Raw genomic sequence first — 14,250 nt, 5'->3', positions numbered from 1 at the left:
AATTATAGTTGTTTATTAGAAACAACTATTTTTTCATTTTCTTATTTTTGTCTTCATTTTCTTTTTTTATTTCTATTTTATCATGTCATTGGGCCCCGCTCTATAGAGTCGATAGGGGCCCCAACAGTAAAAAAATATGACCGAGGGAGCTCCCCAACGTCTCTATGAAAGGGAGCTCCCAATGGTCTCCCTCTTGTATTTGTATATAAATAGGGGAGTGTTCCCCCTATATTTTTTCATGGCTTCCCAAAGCACATTTTCAATAATATTTTATTTTTAATTGACTCTTTGTATTGTCCTTTAGTGGACTTTTGTCTATGCACTTTTGTGCTTGTCTATCTTCTTTGTAATTGTCCACTTATGTGCTTTTGCACTTTGCTTTTGTAATTCCACATACTTCATTACAACCGCTTGCATCAGCTTGCACACAGACACATGACTGGTTTTGATCTTGAGATGTGGGGTTAGCATCACTCCTCAATCCCACTCCGCTGGCCAAATGCACACTCTGCTGCAGGGCCAGCTCCCAGCATCTTACCCAAAATCATTTTAAGTATTTGTTGCTGATAAAATTAAAACAAATCCCTTTTGGTGTTTGTGATATGCACTTACACTTCAGCTATCTGCGACATTTCCTAGACTGGACCAGATTCCATGCAACACCCAAAATAATGTCCAAATGAAAGTAGCAGGATGATTTTTGAAACATCCTCTGTTGTGCTCTTTGTGACCAATGTTAAACTAATTAATGAAATAAGGAAAAGAAAATTAAACTAAAACATAGTCTTGGTTTTTAGTTGACATCAGTGAATATTTTAGGACTGTTTCATATTGTAGTATATAATGGTATTCTACAGATGCAAACTTTGTAAGCAGGATGCACTAGTAGTGGATTTCGTGATGGACATATCATCTTCACATATTTTTTTTTGTATTAATATCATGCTCTTGAAGTTTCTGGATATCATAATCTGACATCAAATATTCATGAAAAGAGATGATGTCTGCTTTTTTCTTTTTCATTCAAGCTTAAATTACGGGAGAGTATGAAAATGAGCTTTTCTTGTAATTAAAGACTTGCCATCTTCTGCGCTCTTCAGCATTCAAGTATCAAATTAATTTGGCAATTCTCTCACCTTTTTCTTTTTCCTATGATATAGGTTGAGCAGAACATAGAATTTGTACAGAAAAAAAGGGATGAGATTGCTTTTTCTCCAAATGACCAAGCATCACTTGAATCTTTTCTCCAGGTGTGCTAGTGTTTCTCTTTTTTTTTTGTGTTTACTAGCCATCTTCTCTCACCAACTATTCTAATATCTCTAGGATGAAAATAGAAAAGGGAGTGCTCCTTTCCATAAGTATCATGCAAGGATTGTTGAGGGATCTCTTTCTAAAAAAGCTGAGAAGAAATCAAGGTAATAGATGGATTTTTATTAGAAATCTCCAATAATTAATTAATTCTCTGCTTGGCTCACAAAGGCTTCAATATAATCATAAAACGCTATATACCCGAAAAAAATGCGATATTTTAAAAATACTGCTAAAACCCTCACGATTTTTTGTAAGATTTTGAAATATACAAAAAAATCATGCCGCTTCTTTTGATGGTGTGAACTTTTTTTTTGTCAGCAATCATTCAATGCTGAGCTGAGCTGGCATTGAATGGCGCATGTCAGGCAGCATTGAATGCTGACTACCGATGGCAATGGCTTTTCACTAAATGAAGGGGAGGCACCCTCGTTTTATATAGCAGCTGAGAGGGCCTTCCCTCCCCTACACATTTGGTATGGTACTATTCAAGTAACCGATTAGACTCTAAACAACTTATGCATATTTTTTTAAAGGGAAACTGTGTTATATGTTGCGTATCATTTAAACTTCCTTCACCCCATTGCTGAAACTACCTTATATTATATGGTATTTTGTAAATGCCTTTCACCCCATTGTTCAAAGTAACCTATGTTGTATAGTATTTTTGTAAACGCCCCTTACCTCATTTTCAAAATCTCTCTCTCTCTCTATATATATATATTTATATATATAAGGTGCTCCCAGAGCACCTACTCTCACCTAATAGAAGCTTCAAATTTTCAGAATCTGAGTGATTTTTTCGTTGATCAGACCCTATAGATATGATCTACAACTTTGCTTTCTAGTAGGAGGGAGTAGGTGTTCCCGGAGCATTACTCTATATTAATAATGATAGGGTGTTCCCCGATCACCTACTGCCACCTAGTAGAAGCTTCAAATTTTCAAAATCTGAGTGCTTTTTTCGTTGATCAGACCCTATAGACATGATCTACAGTTTTTATTTAGTGGAAAAAAATGTTTGGATCATGTGATTATGTCATACATGTAGTTTTTTTTAAGATCTTCAAAAATCAATGGCTCACAAGGTACCAAAATTTTATGACTAAAAAAGCCTATTTTGAACATGATCCAAAACATGATTACTATCAAATACACTGTTTTAAGTACATCTATAAGATCTGATTGAGAAGATGCAACCTACAAATATGATTTCTAGTAGGTGCTCTGGGAGCACCCTAGGATTGCTCTATATTAGTAATTAATGTATAAATTTTCAACTTACAGAGATTTTCTTGAGGAAAACTCACTTTTTTAACCTGAGAATGAGATTTGTAACTGTGATACCCAGGGTGTGCATCCCTTGCTTTAAGCCCAAGCATCAAGCTCCCTGGAAGGATTTTATGTGCTTGGGAGTGGGCCATACGGCAGAGCATCAATCTCTACCGAGCCCCACCACCTGAACTGGGGTTTCCTCTCAAAGAATATAAAAAGGCAATTCTCTGCCTGCCAACTAGAATTTTTGCTGAATAAATTCATCTTACTCTGGTGGTTGTCAACTTGGTATTGCAGCATTTTGGAAGAGCCGGCTTCAAATTCTATTGAAGTTACAGAGCTTGTAAGTGGAATGAAAAGGTCAGGCAAAGGGAAAAGAAACTTGAATTTAAATTCTCCGAGTAAGAAGAAGAAACATAGAACATGAGTGTGCATTCCGTATACCTTTTTAACCGTCGTGTTTTTCATTATTGTTTAATATTGAATGATAATAACTGGATTAGTTTTATTTAGTTTTAGTCATCTAAATTCTGTACATGCTGACGAAGTTTTTGAGGGCTTATATGATGAAATAATTCCATTGGAGATCCGGATAAACGACAATTCATTGAAAGGTTTAGTGCATGCTTGATATTGACTGATCTAATTTATCAAGATATCTGTGCATGAGCAAGTGACTTTTTAAGTGTTGCTGTTTCTAATTAGGAGATTCAATTCATATCAGCAGATTCACATCGATTTTAACATAAGGATATGTACTTCATGCAAGATTGATTGGCCTAGTTGTTTCCTCTCATTTGATCGTTTGACTAGTCACCTCCTCTGTAGATGTTTTTAGGTTTTTTAGTATTGTTTAGACCATTTAATTTCCTTTTTAGGCCGTAGATGCCGTTTGACTTAATTATTGGCTGTTGGGATCGAGTCTATAATAACTGAAGCCTATCTTTTATTCCTGTTATCCATCTCTCTCTCTCTCTATCATTTTTTAACCTAGTGTGAGTCCCTTTCATTTTATTAAAGGTGCTATCTTAAGTGATTTGTACCAGGCAGTTTAGTTGGACAACACGTTGTAGATTAGACTCCATGAGCAGGCCAAGCTCAGTTGTATCCTCAAAGCCAAATTGTGTAAAGTTCATTGCACCAAATAATTATCAGAAGTTGGGCAATTTTCACTTTATAATTCTGTTCAATGTGTTGTATAATTAACACAATTGCTTCCTTGTTTGGGGTTGGTGACGGGGTTTGAACTGCTTTCTACTACCATGTTTTTTTTTGGTTTATAATTATTCATTGTGAACTCCTTATATACATAAAAGATATAAGACATTGGAATAATTAATTAAAAAAGATTGTAAATACAAAGAAAGAATTCATAAAACAACTTCTAATAAATACAGATTTTGTAAACCATCTGTACTCTAATATAATGTTATTTGTGCTTTCGCCGGTTGTGGCCAATTTCATAAAAAATGATTGCACTTGTATTACCCAACATTTTTGTGTTCTGTTTTTTGTTTCTTCTTAAGGTATCTTGTTTTAGGATGCGCTTTAGGTGGTAAGACTGGAATAAGGTTTGGAGGAGTGATGTGAGATATTATCCGTCATTAGAAAAAATGAATAAGTATTATATGCAGCTTGATACAATTTAATAGTGTAGAACTTATCGTAGTAATCTTCTGATAACTTGTCTTCGTACAAAATGCACGTGATTATATGTTTGCACAAAATCTCGCTAACCTGTTACTCTCTACAAGAGCATGTTTGTTTTTTAAGATAAACATTGCAATTGTGAGAGTGATTGTAGGCTTTGTATCGACAATGAAGGCAATGCACTACTTGAACACATAGATTTCGTGCTTCTTTCTTACCATCGTCCAACTTTTTTTTACTTTAGGCACCACACATGTTATGGGTATTATTCTTTTGGTTTTCAAAAAGTTTCATCATCATGAGATAAAGTTTTTCAATAAGAGGATTTAGTGACTTGTCATGTATTGTGAGAATCCTCGCATTAAATCTCTTTACTATATTAGAGGTTAAGCGCTTGTACATTCTAGTTGAAAAGTATATGTTAGCCTAATGTTTTTCTTTTATGACCTTAGTTGCATACTTGTATGCATCTTCCCTTTGCTCCTGAATCTTTTTAAGAAAATAATTATACTTTTGTCTCGTGAGTGCTTTGGTTGTGCTTTACCAAAGTTGACCTAGTGATATTCCAAATTTATGTTAAAAGTTTTTCGTAGTGTTTTGTGTAAAATTCAACCTGACAATTTAGCCATGTATTGTGAGAATCCTCGCATTAAATCTCTTTACTATATTAGAGGTTAAGCGCTTGTACATTCTAGTTGAAAAGTATATGTTAGCCTAATGTTTTTCTTTTATGACCTTAGTTGCATACTTGTATGCATCTTCCCTTTGCTCCTGAATCTTTTTAAGAAAATAATTATACTTTTGTCTCGTGAGTGCTTTGGTTGTGCTTTACCAAAGTTGACCTAGTGATATTCCAAATTTATGTTAAAAGTTTTTCGTAGTGTTTTGTGTAAAATTCAACCTGACAATTTAGCCATGTATGGGAGAACATATTGTGTAGCTTTGTGTGCTTATTTGAGATAGTTGTTAATTGTACTTTAACTTTGGGTATGTCATTGTATTAGTGTCTCAATTGTGCATTCACATGCATAAAAAAACTACACCCATGATTCATTCGACTCGTTATCTATAATAGTAAATGCAACCAAAAATATTTGATCACAAGGATCAATACCATGGGCTGACAACAATATTTATGTATTTTTCTTTTAGGAATGTGTCATCTACCATAAGAAGTGGAGGGCTTTCTTTAAAAAACTGATCAATGCATGCACGAAAAGATACAAACATGTACATAAATCTATGTCGTCTATCAGTTTCAATGCACATTGTCGATCATCGGTTAGTCGTAATCAAATAATGACAATAGGCAAAAAGCATCTTGAAAAACTCTTCGAATAAACCATATAGGATCACCTTAGTCATTTCTCATTAATGTCATGCTTGTTTGTACGTAACCTTCATACTTTCCTTGCGACTAATGTCATTTAAGATTTCTTTTAGAGTTAACTTTGGGTTATCGTGTAAGTGTTCAAGAATAACACTTGAAATCCACTTGAAAGATATTTTTTTCACTACTACGTTGTCCAATGATCCACCACATGTATGCTCACTTTGATACTTCTTCAATTGAAAGAATGATGTTTTCTGCACCTTTGTTCAATGGATCCTCCAAGTGGAATGAACCATAGTCCGCAAGTTATTTCTCATGCATACTACAGTTACTCTGTTATTGCAGTTTTTCATAAATTTTATTTTATAGTTATTTCTTATCACATGATCTTTAAAAAATTATGATAGTGCTAAAGATTATTAAACCTTTTGTCGATAACAACTTCTCGATCTTTTGACTATATTGATAGCCATTGAAATCGTTCTATATCATTAAGTCTTTTGTTACACAGTTGCTCAAACAACTAAATTGACTTAACATCAATGATTGCCAATTGCTCTTTATTGAAATAATATTTATTGAGCAATAATGTAAAGTTTATAAATTTCTCAAAATTTTTAAATAAATAAAAGATTTTTTTTTGTGAATTATTTTGGTATTTAACTTTGATTAAATATCATTTTTTAGCAAATTACTTAGCTAATATTGATTAATTAATTAGCAGTTATTTATGGATAATATTTTGTCATTTATTGAAGTTATTTGATATTTAATTGGGCAGTTATGAGGTTTTGTATGAAGTATTTGGATCTCGACCTCAATATAGATCTAAGAGGATCAACCAACTCAAACGCAAGTTTGAACTATTTGAATGAACATATAAGATCCACTCGATCTCAAGTTATTTAGGATTGGATCTCCAAATGATTTCAGTCAACCGAAATAGATTTGGGTAGGGTTTTGATTTATATCGGGGCTTAAATCAGGCATAGAAGAAATTTAGATCCATTTGAGACGCAATTGGATCTTTCTTTAAAGTAGAAAGTGTCTTGGATTTATTTAGAGACCCAAATGAATTCTACTAAGTAAAATAAGATTTGGATATATTTAGATGACCCAAATGGATCTCACTAAGAAAAGGACATTTGGATCCACTTGGAGACCCAATTCGATCTCATCAAGTAAATAAAATTTTAGATCCATTTGTGACTCAAATGGATCCTATTAAAGTATAATAAATTTGTTTGGATCCACCTAAGACCCAAATGAATCTCATTTAAATAAATAGGATTTAAGTCCACTTATGACCCAAATGAATTTAATTATATATATATATATATATTAGTAGGTTGGATTTGGATTTAATGAGATCCAAATAGGTCTCACCAAAATCCAAATCCAAGCCCACTTGTTTTCCTACTTAAAACTAAAAAGAAATTCAAAACCAAATTCTAATTTCAAGTTTTTCTTTCCACACTCGCCTTTGAAAATGTTTTTTCCCCCTACTTTTTTTCAAATCAAAAAGGTTTTCCCCCTTTCTAATTGGATTTTTTCCTTTTTTTCTTCCTATAAATACTCTACTCATGCCCCCTCTGCCCATTACATTCCCTCTCACCTGTATCATAAACTTCACTCATGCTCCCCTTCACCCTTCACTCTCCCCTCTCTCGTGTAAACCCAGCACCACCACCACCAGTCCACCACCACCACCACCACTGCCCATCTCTCTCCTGATTTTCGTCTTGCACCATACCATTGCCACCCGATTCTCTCCTTCCCACCAACTGGCAGCCACCGATGGCACCCACCAGTGCCACCTTCACTGACTCCTGGTGACTGCTCTCAGCCGCTCCTGCTGAACAACCTCCTCTCTTTGTTGAACCACCCTGTTTTGCCTCACATAAAATAACAATTGAATAACATGCTTTTCATCATAGATACTATGCAGCATCTTTGATATGCATTTTATCATTCATCATAAGCATTTACACAGGCTTAAAACTACGTAATAATTTCAGAAACATGCATATTCAAAAAACATGAGCCATATACATATATTTATTCATAAAATCTTGAAATACACTCATATTTAACTATTCATAAAATCCAAAATACATATGTTAGAATATGTTTGTAAAACCTGAACATATACGTGTCTTTTATTGAAAACATGTTCAAAATACTCACATATGGAAAATTTTGATACTTTTTTAACATATGCACATTCTTGTTTATGAAAAACAAATATTACTTAAATATATATTTTCTCAAAAGGCATGCAACACAAACAATTTTTGAATATATATATATATATAAACTATGTAATTATGAAAACCCCAAGCATTTCAAAAAACCTAAAACTACACATATATGTTAAAGTTATTATAAACCTACCTTGTAATGCATGTGGTCTCACGAGAAATAAAGAAATTTCAAAAAGGCCCTCGAGAATTCTCCTCGATTAGCATGACATTGATCGTATTTTATTGACGATCCAACTATGAGCGAGGACACGTATGCTAACCTCGGTTTCCAGTCCGATGATGGTAGTGAAGAACAAGGTTGTGGCGAAGGTGACGACCACAAGCGGTAGGGTCAAGGTTGGCGAAATGACCTTGCTGAAGGAGGTGATGGCTTTTGGTGACATCGAGGTCAAACTCGTGCTCAACTCAGCTTGGCTAGGTTGAGTGCGGGTCAGCTGGACCGACCCAAGTTCAGTTCCCCAAATGTGAAAGTGGGCACCGACAGGCTCTGTTGAGCTCCGGTTGGTGAATTGAAGAAGAATGGAACTTGTGTTTGGAGATATGTGTTAGTTACAGTATATTGTTGCATTATGGTTGTTTTGTGAATTTCTCATCTGTTGGTGAATTCATATACGATAAGATGAAATACTTATTTCTTGGTTTGTGTTGTAATGGTGAATTCATATGTGATTCTATTTATATGCAAAATTATGTGTATGTGCATGCATTATGCATAAGAGCATGATGATGTCTTAATCTACCCCAACATTCTTGAGTGTGACTGATACTGTGTATTGTGTGTGCATGTGTGCACGTGCATGATTGGTTTGTAACATACTATTGGTGTGTCTGTTGTTGCTTTTCAGATATGGATTTTGATATGTTAAATAACTGAAGATATAGCTGTTATGCTAATATAAGATCTGTCTCTCTTTCTCTCCTTTTTTCGCTTGACTTGAACGAAGAGATTAGTAATGTCCCTTACCAAGGGAGCAGGTTTTACAACTCCACCGAATGAAATTGTGCAAAAACATGAAATTAAGGCTGATGCATTTGTGCGAACTGCTAAGAATCATGCCAGCCATTAATGTATTATGAAGCTGTAATATAGACTATGTTGGTCGCTTTCATTTGTGGTATTTTTCTGAATGTAGCCAGTTCATGAATGATTAAGCATATTTTCCCCTACTTCGTTGTGTTGAAGGTCATTTGTAAGGAGTGGAGTGGGAGAACAATGTCTACAGGAAGCACAAGGCTGGTGGTATGCTTATTTATGAAACCTACTCCTTATACATTTACTTATGGGAATATATTTATCCTGTTTTGTATAAAACTTCTCAGGTCTTGGGTGTTCCTTGGGAGGTAGATGATGAAGGTTCAAGGCAACACATGAGCCAATTTGGTGAATTGGTTGATGCAACAATTATTAAAGTAATTGTTCAGGCATTGTTACTGCTTTGTTTGTTTTGAAATAATTAACTTAACATTGTACTTGTGCCTTATTTTAATTGATTTTCTGCTTCTATGGGTTGTGGAACAAAAAGGGCACCATTACCTTCAATTATTTGTCAATTGCTTTTTTGTGGATTCAAGCACATGCTATTGTTTACACCCTAGCTCATAACTTCAAAAAAAAAAAATGATGACTGTGAGCTCCGAGTCGAGCCATGTTCCGAGAAATGCTATCTTGATGGTGCTCATGGCACCCTCACAAAAAAAAAAATTAAGTCCATACAATGTGTGTGAACCCCAAGGCGGGTTCGGGATTTTGAGAATCATCTTTGGTGCGATGACTCGCACAGGAAAATAATTGAGAAATCAAATATGAGATTTCTGAGGCTCTGGGTATACCTGAAAGAAGGTATATGTTACCAGACCCCTCGTAGTGCGATAGCTCGCACTTGGTTATAAAGAAAATGTAAAATGAAATATAAAACCTTTGAGACTCTGGGTATACCTGAAAGACGGTATATGTTACCGGATTCTCCAGGCTCTGGGTACACCTGAAAGATGGTGTATGTTACCGGACCCATGATCTACCTTGGAGAGGGTAGGTGGTATGAGCTTCATGGATGTTCGTGTTTTCGTGAGAGTTAGGCATCTCACCGTATGGTCTCAGTTCACTACAATGTCTATGCCTGTGCTTACCCACAGGGTGAGAGTAAGATAAACATTAAATAATTTAAGTTGACTGAAAACTTATTCCTGAAGAATTATGTACTGTTGATATGACTTTCGTAAAACTTGTAGAATCTACAGCTTGTGCTAATGTGGATAAATGTATCTTTAGTTCAATCCTCTTTTGCACTGTATCATGAATTGAAAGCATAATCATTTTCTTAGAATGATATAAATTTCCATGCTAGTTATATCTGCAGTTGTTGCACATATTTGTACACAGGACACTGAGCACCACATATAGATATAATGCTTCTTACGCAGACAGGGGAGTCTGACCCTTCTGCATTAAAATTTTTCAGGTAACGCATAATTGGAGCATCGTGGAGTCGTATTTGGAAGTAGTCAAGAGATCTCAGTTTTTCAGTGTTTCCTATTTGAACTCTGATTAGTAGATTTACATTTCTGTTATCGGTGATGCATAGACTATTTTCTAGATCACGAATTTATAAATCATGATGTTGTTTCTAAACCTGCTTTGATATCAACTATGTAACGACCTCAAATTCACCTCCGAAAATATATGATTTTTTTTAAAGAAAGTGAATGATGCTGTAACTGATCTATGGTCCTGCTTCAACCAAACTAAGCTCTAAGAGGTCAATTTCTACGCAAGCACTAGCATTTATAGCCCATTAGAACTAAGTTCGCAAAAGAGACACCAAAGACAATGTAACGCCCCGGATTTCCAAAACAAAGCTAAGTTAAAATTTTCATGAATTTCTTTTTTTTTTTTTTCTTTGCAGCGGAACTTAGAAAAGCTTTTAGCAGCGGAATCAAACGATAATGAGTCGTCAGTTTTAGAAAACTCCGAGCACATTGCAGGTATGTGGCCAAGCAACTCATTGACCACCAAAGTGTTCCATTTTATCAAAAACTCATGTTTATTACAACACTACTGCTTAGAAAAGCAGTGTAGGTTCAATAAAAGGAAGCAGTACAACTCTGTCTAGAGAAACCCTGGAACTCGATGCCGCCTTGCTCCGCATATCGCCACGCAGGTCCAACACCTGAAATCCCCATAAAACGGGGTCAGAACCACTGATGGTCTGGTAAGCATGCAATCATGTAACCATTCAACTCAAGCACGATAATGACCACTCAGGGTCGCAATGCGCAATAACGACGCTCAAGCCTCCAAGACTTAGCGTATATCGCAGGAGCCTCCTCAGGGCTATGAGTTGAACATCCGCTCGAGTCTTCATGACTTAGAGCAAGCCTTTTCAGGGTTGTGATTTGAATAGCCGCATAAGTCTCCACGACTTAGCCATGACCTCTTCCGGGTCTCAAAGTGATGTCTAGCTCAAGTCTTCATACTTGGCACATCCGTATCCCACGCATCTAAGGACAACTCCTCGAGTTTCGCTTAGTCGTGCGGATACAACACGGGTCTTTGCCCAGTCGGTCCAGTAGTATACCGAACATGACACCTTCACAAAGGTTATGCAGGACTGACTCAACACGTCATCCACTCATACATTCAAAGCATCGCTGAACCTAGAACTAATGCATTGTTTCGATAATTAACCGCTCCCGCCTTTGGTACGCAGGTAGAGCTATTGTCCGGGCATCAACGCGACGTTCTGGGGGTTGATTATTCTATGTATTTTAGATACCCCAGAGGCCTGTTGACCCTATCCATAGTAGGGCAGTGTGTTTCAACTGGGAGAATCCTACTAGGCCCATATTCGGATGCATCCTCTACTTGCAGTAGTTGGGTTTAATCCTTAGATCTTAAGGATAACCACGACCCCAAAACCCATGAGTGACTAAGGCCATCGTGGACTCTATCAGGTCCAAAGTAAAATACATGTCACTCAAGGCTGTACCATCACTGTCATTCCACAGTGAGCATAATTCCTGAAGGGGTCTGCCAGTCTTACAATTACTTGGACAGAATCTGCATGCCATTTAGGCAGCCCGTGCTTTCAGCACTACGAGAGTATGTACCCGACCCCATTCAGTCTTCCCCAACACAGTCATTACTGAGGGGGTACCCCTAACACGATTTTCAACCGCGGGGTATGTGCGACCTTAAGTCTTATTCATATGCATGCAGAACACCGCTCTTTGGCACTTCGGCCACCACGAGCATCACACCTCTTTGGGTGGAAACAACACACTCTGGCTCTTCGGCCCTTACGAGTCTGGTTGTGTAACCGTTCTCAATGAGCATGCATATGACTCGATCTAAATAGATCGGCTACTCGGCGTATTTTTACGCAACGAGTCCAAACCTAGCCAAGGCGCAACCTCTACTCCGGCTCAGCGGCCCTTACGAGCAAGGTGCCCTTGCAGGCACAAGGATACGAGCCGATCTAGCATCGTTCCATCAACGGACATCATTATGCCGTTCCATTGGTTCCGGCAGCTCTTCTGCCAACCATTTCGTCAGCACCTCCCCTGCTCTACCGGCAGTGGTGCGACGAACCCTTCTACGTTGTAGAGGGCAAACCATGAACTGGGTAGCACTCTGCTATATGTCAGAGTATCCTGCTACGTTCTTTCTGAGCTATTCATAGCTTCTTCAGAAATTTCAGCAGCACTTCCTCTCTTTTACGGAGAAAGCGTGCGTTTCTTTTATCCATTTCAGCGGCATCTCCCCTCTTTGGTAGGAAATCGCCACGCTTAATTCGGGAAATGGATGCGCACCGTTGTGCGTACTTTGCATCCATCAAGGTTGCAGGAACCCTTGGCCATAGCCAGGCCATACGAAATTGACTTAGTCATTACGTAAAGAGCATTTTGCCAAAAACCAAAGCCTTTCCAATAGGGGCTTCATTCGTCAAGCAGAATCTTGAACGAGGAGCGGTCAAGGAATCGCATGGGCGATTTGGAGTTTGATCTCCATTTGAACGCTCATTTATGCGCTATATATGTAGTATAAGCAGAAGCCTGTGCTTTATACAGCGGCGGCGTAAAGAAATGCATATACTATTGTTCAGGGTGTGTAACTGAACGAAATATTCTACATATATAACAAAGCAGAAGCCTTGGCATCGTTCGACGCGACGGCGTAAGTAAAGACATTGCAGAAAGCAGGAGCCTTGGCATCGTTCGACGCGACGGCGTAAGTAAATGCATAATCGGAAGTACAGAAAGCAGGGAGCCTTGGCATCATACGACGCGACGGCAAAGGTAAATTACATAGCCTGTGCGATATAAGACGCGTCGGCAGAATCAGCAGATATACACCTAGATCTGTATCCAACGATAGTTACGAGGCGAGCGAGTGAACACCGAAGTGTCCTAGAGGGCTCAACCAAGAACTAGGGTGAGATACTATTTTTGAAGAACGCATATACTGCGCATTCGAACATATATATCCGACGATAGTTACGAGGCGAGCGCGTGAACACCGAAGCGTCCTAGAGGGCTCAACCAAGAACTAAAGCAAGATACTACTTCAGAAAGTATATTCTATATACAAACAATCAAATACTTGAGAGAGATGGATCAACGAAGCGAACTTACTTCAAATCGTGGAAGAAACGGCTCCGGGTTGCTTCTTGGGCTTCGAGCCTTCCTTCGAGAGGTCAGACTAAGTCAGATGAAGCTGACTTAGTTGAGAAAGAGGTAGAGTAGGTCAAGCTACTCAACATAAGTGGTTTGAACCAAACAGGGTTCGATCCAAGTCAACTGGGTTCAGCAGGTTCGAACTCAGCTCAAGTAGGCTAAGTCTGGGTTCAGAAATCCAAACCGGAATTAGGACTAAAAAGGACTTTGACTTTGACTTTAAACCCAACTAGGTTCAAGTCAAGTCAACTGGGTTTGGACCAGGTCAAGTGGGTTCAGACCCAGGTCAGGTGGGTTAGGACCAGGTCAGGCAGGCTCAGGCTAAGTCAGGCAGGCTCAGACCAGGTCAGGTGGGCTCAGGTGGGCTAGGCTAGGTAGGGGAGGTTTAGGAGAGAGAGAGAAGGCAAGAGAGAGAGGGGGGGTCGAAATTATGAGAAGAGAGAGAGTGGGGAGGGCTATTTATAGCCCAAACCCACCTCCTCTTGGGTTTTTGCATGCCCAAACTACCCCCTTGGCTTCTTTTTAATTCCAAGAGGTTCCTTGGTGTGGGGCCCACTTGGATATTCCATGGGATATTTTTGTGGGTCCCACCAGATATTTTCTGAGGAATATTTCTGTGGGTCCCACCAATATTTCCGTGGGTCCCGCAAGAATTTCGGGTTTCCGGCGATTTTTTTCCGAAAATTCTGAGTACGCCATTTTCTTCGTATTGACGTAACTAAGAAAGTTGGCTCGAGGAAATCCTTT

General features: G+C 37.9%; 1 protein-coding gene and 1 long non-coding RNA gene across 2 annotated transcripts in view; both read left to right on the top strand.

Moving 5' to 3' along the window:
- Positions 1–14,250, top strand: part of LOC149818443 (uncharacterized) — a 1,135,480-nt gene that overhangs the window by 247,555 nt on the left and 873,675 nt on the right. The window lies entirely within an intron of this gene.
- On the top strand, positions 1,334–10,394 carry LOC149818452 (uncharacterized). The gene is made up of 3 exons (XR_016427186.1): positions 1,334–1,415; positions 2,881–2,943; positions 10,290–10,394. It is a non-coding gene; the product is annotated as an uncharacterized LOC149818452 (long non-coding RNA).

This window comes from Nuphar pumila, chromosome 13 (assembly GCF_984573655.1).
Source record: "Nuphar pumila chromosome 13, dmNupPumi1.hap1.1, whole genome shotgun sequence".
In the NCBI taxonomy this organism is placed as follows: Eukaryota; Viridiplantae; Streptophyta; class Magnoliopsida; order Nymphaeales; family Nymphaeaceae; genus Nuphar; species Nuphar pumila.
The sequence above is the reverse complement of the archived record's forward strand: the minus strand, read 5'-3'. Positions and strand labels throughout refer to the sequence as shown.